The sequence below is a fragment of the Electrona antarctica genome, assembly GCF_951216825.1.
Source record: "Electrona antarctica genome assembly, chromosome: 10".
Classification (NCBI taxonomy): Eukaryota; Metazoa; Chordata; class Actinopteri; order Myctophiformes; family Myctophidae; genus Electrona; species Electrona antarctica.
The window spans coordinates 555,713-563,262 of NC_136791.1; the positions used below are offsets into that span (position 1 = coordinate 555,713).

A 7,550-nucleotide genomic window follows, 5' to 3' on the forward strand; every position below is an offset into this window, starting at 1 on the left:
CACCTAGCATTCACCTACTAGCATTCACCTAGCATTCATCCCCTAGCATTCACCTCCTAGCATTCATCTCCTATAGCATCAAGGTCATCGGGGGTTCGGGTCTCCCAACATCATACCCCTCACTCAGGTGACCCAGCCGGGGTGATCAAGTCCTGACTTACGTCCCAGTAGCTGCCCTCCATCAGACCCACTAGGGAAAGACCAGGACCACACAATCCGTTGCTCCGGAACTACTCTGCCAGGACTGGGAGAACCAGATTCTGGCGCTTGGAAGGACTAGGCTCTGTGGGTTGACTCCTGTCCGGGCCCCTCCTACGTCTCACCAGGCCCACTCCTGCTCTCACCAGGCCCAGGACCTGTGCGTTGCACCAGGCACTTCATTCAGGAGTGGTGGATTATAATGGCCCTCCTATGTGGCCCGTCTATGTGGCCCGTCTGTTTGATGTTTACTATCCACCATTTAATGATTTTATTTGCACTATATTTACACGACCATTTCATGAGTCTGTTCACGTCGTTCCCTGTGATCTTTACCCCCACACACACACACACACACACACCACGCACACACACACGCACGCACACACACACGCACGCACGCACTGGACCTTACCAGGCATTCAGCTCTGTCCCGTATCGCCCCGTAAGTTACCCTGGGTGAGAGCATATGATACTGTACATGGCTTGTAAATATGCACGCACGCACGCACGCACGCACGCACGCACGCACGCACGCACGCACGCACGCGCAGTGCACGCACAGTGCACTGTACTGTAATGTGTCTGGCTGTCTGTCTGGACTGCAGGAAGTGTGGGTGTGAATGTGAGACAGGTAGCGTGTGTCTGGGCGACAGGTTGAACTTTAAGATGTGAGACCTGATCCCCCATGACTTCACCACATGACGACACGTCTGTCTGTCTGTCTGTGACCCCCAAATGAACACGTATCAGCCCATTCTGGACGGGAACCCCTCTTGGTGTTTTAAGAATTATGTTATACTTTAGCTATTGAAAAATAGCAGACATACAAGCTCATAGCGCGGCACCGAGTGCCGCGCTACGAGCTTGTATGTCTGCTGTTTTTGAAAAATTGTGAAAATGTGGTGCAAATCTTTGAATATAATATTCTTTCAGAGCAAACGTTTTTAACTCCCCTTGCTTCTCAGGGGTCCCTGGAACTACATATTTCCAGATGGGGGTCGGTGGCCAATTATATAATCATTTTTGGGGTCCTTGACATGAAATATTGAGCACCACTGAGAGAAACTATTTCAGAAAATGACATTTTATTTATTTCGACGTCAGGCCTAAATGGGTTAACCCCCATTTGAAAAGAGATGCCAGGGACCCCCATAAGAGAAGAGATGCCAGGGACCCCCATAAGAGAAGAGATGCCAGGGACCCCCATAAGAGAAGAGATGCCAGGGACCCCCATAAGACCCCCCAGACCCCCCAGGGACCCCCATAAGAGAAGAGATGCCAGGGACCCCCATAAGACCCCCCAGGGACCCCCATAAGAGAAGAGATGCCAGGGACCCCCATAAGAGAAGAGATGCCAGGGACCCCCATAAGAGAAGAGATGCCAGGGACCCCCATAAGAGAAGAGATGCCAGGGACCCCCATAAGAGAAGAGATGCCAGGGACCCCCATAAGAGATGCCAGGGACCCCCATAAGAGATGCCAGGGACCCCCATAAGAGAAGAGATGCCAGGGACCCCCATAAGAGAAGAGATGCCAGGGAGCCCTATAAGAGAAGATCTGTACAGTTCTAGCAGAGATTCTCAAACAATTTTCATGTCAAGGACCCCCAGTTTGACCTGCATTAGGCTACGGACGAACCACAATTTAATGGCATTTCTATCTCTGGGACCCCAAATTATATTGTAAAATCAATGTTAATTGAACTCTGAGAGTTACAGACCTGTAAGGGTCCATTTGGTTCCATGTGTTACACTCTCAGAGTCACAGACCTGTAAGGGTCCATTTGGTTCCATGTGTTACACTCTCAGAGTCACAGACCCGTAAGGGTCCATTTGGTTCCATGTGTTACACTCTCGGAGTCACAGACCCGTAAGGGTCCATTTGGTTCCATGTGTTACACTCTCGGAGTCACAGACCCTTAAGGGTCCATTTGGTTCCATGTGTTACACCCTCGGAGTCACAGACCCGTAAGGGTCCATTTGGTTCCATGTGTTACACTCTCGGAGTCACAGACCTGTAAGGGTCCATAGGGTCCATTTGGTTCCATGTGTTACACTCTCAGAGTGACAGACCCATAAGGGTCCATTTGGTTCCATGTGTTACACTCTCAGAGTCACAGACCCATAAGGGTCCATTTGGTTCCAAGTGTTACACTCTCAGAGTCACAGACCCGTAAGGGTCCATTTGGTTCCATGTGTTACACTCTCAGAGCCACAGACCCGTAAGGGTCCATTTGGTTCCATGTGTTACACTCTCAGAGTCACAGACCCATAAGGGTCCATTTGGTTCCAAGTGTTACACTCTCAGAGTCACAGACCCATAAGGGTCCATTTGGTTCCATGTGTTACACTCTCAGAGCCACAGACCCGTTGTTGGAGTGCAAACCACTCCAACAACTGGCTTTGTACCCGTGTACCCGTGTTTGTTCGTACCAAAAAAACGAGCATGGTTGCTATGGTTATTGTGTGACGTCACTGACATAGCTGATCAGACTATATAAGACCTTGCACCACTCAGTTCACACGGGTGTGATTTGTATCCATACCGGTGGTGACATTAGATTGATAGTGTATTTATAGCCATACCGGTGGTGACATTAGATTGATAGTGTATTTATATCCATACCGGTGGTGACAGTAGGTTTATAGTGTTGACTGCTGACAATGCTGTTAATCTGTGCTATTTACAGACATTACTGCTATGTTACGCGTACGGTCGCTCAGGGCTAGAGTGGCCCGTAGAGCGGCCGGATGGGAACCCCAACGTTCCCGGTTCGATCCCCTGTGAGCTCCCCCAGAGTTAAGGTGGTTGCACACCGGCCACGTTTTTCTGAAAACCGATGGAGAAACGCCGCTAAAAATCCGAGTCTGCCTGCCTGCCTGCCTGCCTGCCTGCCTGCCTGCCTGCCTGTCTGTCTGTCTGTCTGTCTGTCTGTCTGTCTGTCTGTCTGTCTGTCTGTCTGTCTGTCTGTCTGTCTGTCTGCCTGCCTGCCTGCCTGCCTGCCTGCCTGTCTGTCTGTCTGTCTGTCTGTCTGTCTGCCTGCCTGCCTGTCTGTCTGTCTGCCTGCCTGTCTGTCTGTCTGCCTGTCTGTCTGTCTGCCTGCCTGCCTGTCTGTCTGCCTGTCCCTCTCTACTTCTTCTCACCTTTCAAGGAGTCTTGCAACTTAACCTCTGGCCTTTCTGTGTGTGTGTGTGTGTGTGTGTGTGTGTGTGTGTGTGTGTGTGTGTGTGTGTGTGTGTGTGTGTGTGTGTGTGTGTGTGTGTGTGTGTGTGTGTGTGTGTGTGTGTGTGTGTGTGTGTGTGTGTGTGTGTGTGTGTGTGTGTGTGTGTGTGTGTGTGGGGGGGGGGGGGGGGTACTGTTTTATAGTCACGTCATTCACAGACTCGACAAACGAAGTGTTTCTCTTTAAGAACGTATCACTGCTGGGTGTGAACCCCCCCCCCACGCACGCACGCACACACACACACACACACACACACACACACACACACACACACACACACACACACACACACACACACACACACACACACACACACACACACACACACACACACACACACACGTGCGCTGTGTGAAAAGCGCTGTCAGCCAACCACCTCTCGTCCCAGAGGGAGACACGGAGGAGTGTGAAGGGTGTGTGTGTGTGTGTGTGTGTGTGTGCGTGTGCGCGCGCGTGCGTGCGTGCTTGCGAAGTGGCGAGTCCCCCGGGGTCAGCGCAGAGGTCACACAGAAGTCAACAACGCTACAACACTGCTTCAACCACGCAAACAGGGTTAATTATGTCGACTAAAACTATGACGAAAAAAGTTTGCCGACTGGAAGAGCATTCCACAGGCAATCAATCAATCAACCAATCAACCAATCAATCAATCAGGACAGATCTGGCTAGGCTAGCTAGTTTCTTGGGACATTTGTGGTCGTAGTGACTACATCTGTCATTAAAAAAACATGTTTTTTCAGCGATTTTCTTAGTTTTAAGGGTAACTGTTGTATAATTGCAATATTACACGAGAGGGTGTGGTTTAACGTCATTAATGCACGCCTGCGATGCTGCAGGAACGAACCCGAAGGAACCCCCCCCCCCCCCCTCTCGTGTAATATTGCTTAATTACAGGATCTTTAAAAGTTTCATGACATTCATTTTCGTTTTTCTTGTAGGTTTTATGACCTCAGTTACATCCCAAAAACCTGAACTTTGAACATTCAGTGGATTTTCTGTGGTCTGGAGTTTTCTCTGGGGTTTGGAAGGCTTTTGAGCTGCAGTGAAAACAGGCAAAACAGTGAAAACCCATTGACATATATTATGGGATTTGTAGGCTGTGACATCACAAACAGCAGGAAAATCAGAGCACTTGTTTGAGCCAGAAAACCCCAGACCACAGAAAATCTACTGATTGTTGTTAAAAGTATTTTTTCTTTATGTCACAATACCTTTAACTTAAAGTTTTGAGAATCACTGGCTTGTTAATTATTACATTGTGTGATACAACATCAGCTATATTGTACGATAGTCGCGACCACAGGTCACATTTACTATCAAAACCTGCATCTTCCGTCCGTCCTTCAGTTAGTCACCCACGCCTCCATATATGGTCATGCCTTGTGTCATCTCGTGACATCACGTGACATCACGGAGACCTTTAGATCTCCATATCTGCATACTGTATATGGAGCCGGCCAGCAACTCTACATCTGACCTAAAACCTCAAACCCTTAGATCTCCATATATGGAGCTGACCTGTTCTGACATTCCATATGTTGACCTCATCAAACCCTGTACACTCAAGACATGCTCCATATATGGCCAGTACAGAATTCATTCCATATGTTGATCTGATCCCCCCCATGCTAAAGCGCCAGCGCTCGCCCAGCAGTCTGCCGTCACCCAGGAGGACGCGTGCACGCCACCTCACCCAGCGGTCTGCCGTCACACAGGAGGACGCGTGCACGCCACCTCACCCAGCGGTCTGCCGTCACACAGGAGGACGCGTGCACGCCACCTCACCCAGCGGTCTGCCGTCACACAGGAGGACGCGTGCACGCCACCTCACCCAGCGGTCTGCCGTCACACAGGAGGACGCGTGCACGCCACCTCACCCAGCGGTCTGCCGTCACACAGGAGGACGCGTGCACGCCACCTCACCCAGCGGTCTGCCGTCACACAGGAGGACGCGTGCACGCCACCTCGCCCAGCGGTCTGCCGTCACACAGGAGGACGCGTGCACGCCACCTCACCCAGCGGTCTGCCGTCACACAGGAGGACGCGTGCACGCCACCTCACCCAGCGGTCTGCCGTCACACAGGAGGATGCGTGCACGCCACCTCACCCAGCAGTCTGCCCTCACCCAGGAGGATGCGTGCACGCCACCTCGCCCAGCGGTCTGCCCTCACCCAGGAGGATGCGTGCACGCCACCTCGCCGCTTCTCGCCCTCGCGCGTCTTACTGGTCATTTTGAGTAAGATATTGTTGCGACCAAACCCCACCAATCCAACCCATTGATGCTGAGTGCCAAGCAGGGACTGACCCCCCCAATCCAACCCTTGATGCTGAGTGCCAAGCAGGGACTGACCCCCCCAATCCAACCCTTGATGCTGAGTGTCAAGCAGGGACTGACCCCACCAATCCAACCCATTGATGCTGAGTGATAAGCAGGGACTGACCCCCCCAATCCAACCTATTGATGCTGAGTGCCAAGCAGGGACTGACCCCCCCAATCCAACCCATTGATGCTGAGTGCCAAGCAGGGACTGACCCCCCCAATCCAACCCATTGATGCTGAGTGCCAAGCAGGGACTGACCCCCCCAATCCAACCCATTGATGCTGAGTGTCAAGCAGGGACTGACCCCCCCAATCCAACCCATTGATGCTGAGTGTCAAGCAGGGACTGACCCCCCCAATCCAACCCATTGATGCTGAGTGTCAAGCAGGGACTGACCCCCCCAATCCAACCCATTGATGCTGAGTGTCAAGCAGGGAGGCATTGGGTCCCATTGTTACAGTCTTTGGTATGACCCGGCCGGGGATCGAACCCCCGACCTCCCGGTTTCAGGGCGGTCACTCTAACCACGAGGCCACTGGGCTGGTATGTGGTGCACACGGACACACAAAGCTGGACATAGGAGGGGCTAGCACCCCTCAACATTACAACATGTGGAAACAATAAGTAATGCATGATTAGAACATGATTAGAACATGATTGAACGTAAAGCCTAATAGTTATACATAATTGCTACAAAACCTGTACAGCCAGTGTGATTGATTGATTGATTGTTTCATTGATTGATTGATTGATTCATATTGTATTAACACTATAGTTTTTTTTTTTTATTTGTGGGTTTCTCTAGTTTTCTATTAGTTTATTGTGTTGCTTAAAATTTGCTTTTTGTTGGTCACTTCATTAGACTTCCCTGTTCCTCCTCAATCTTCCTATAGGTAGTGGGTACTGAGGTGGGGGTCCCGGAGATGGAAATGCCATTAAATGACTAATGCATGTCAAACTGGGGGTCCTTGAAATTAAACAGGTTGAGAATCACTGCTAGAGCCGTAAAGATCTTCTCTTATATGGGGGGTCCCGGCATATCTTTTAAAATGGGGGTCCGCGGGGCTAATGAGTGTCAATTTGGGGGTCCTTGACATGAAAAAGGTGTTGTTACTGTCAGAGCTGTGTAACATTACTAGAGCCTCTTCTCTTCGCCACTTCACACTTGTAAAATAAACTTTAGTCACAAATAGCTTTTCCTGGTTAAATAAAGGTGAAATAAAACCATGAATTAATTTGTTTTGTACCACTTTTGCTTTAGCTTTATGTGTAAACATTAAAATAGTTGTTGTCGTGCCGACAAAGCCCAGTTAAATAGAATTAGAATGTAGTGGTTCTTACCTTAAGGCTGTTGCTCTGAGTTCTGAGTATTCCTCTGGAGTCTTTAAGAGCACTGTCCTCCTGCTCTGCTCTCTGCCACACACACACACACACACACACACACACACACACACACACACACACACACACACACACACACACACACACACACGTGGTTATTTAGAGCGTGCGTGCGTGCGTGTGTGTGTGTTGACAGGCTGTGCTCTCTCCCTCTCCACAGACGGATGACACAAGGAACCCCACACTGCTCTACACTTCACACCTCTCTCTCTCTCTCTCTCTCTCTGTCCCTCTCTCTCTCTGTCTCTCTCTCTCTCTCTCTCTCTGTCTCTGTCCCTCTCTCTCTCTCTGTCTCTCTCTCTCTCTCTGTCCCTCTCTCTCTCTGTCCCCCTCTCTCTCTCTCTCTCTCTCTCTCTCTCTCTCTCTCTCTCTGTGCTCCAACCTGACACAACACTTTATACACT

General features: G+C 50.3%; 1 protein-coding gene across 1 annotated transcript in view; it reads right to left on the minus strand.

The window, feature by feature from the left end:
* Positions 1-7,139, minus strand: part of LOC306931479 (protein delta homolog 2-like) — a gene marked incomplete at its 3' end in the record, with an annotated part of 43,656 nt that extends 36,517 nt beyond the window's left edge. Inside the window, exon 1 of the mRNA XM_079512878.1 lies at positions 7,087-7,139. The remainder of the gene's footprint in view (positions 1-7,086) is intronic.
* Positions 7,140-7,550: the final 411 nt, after the last annotated feature.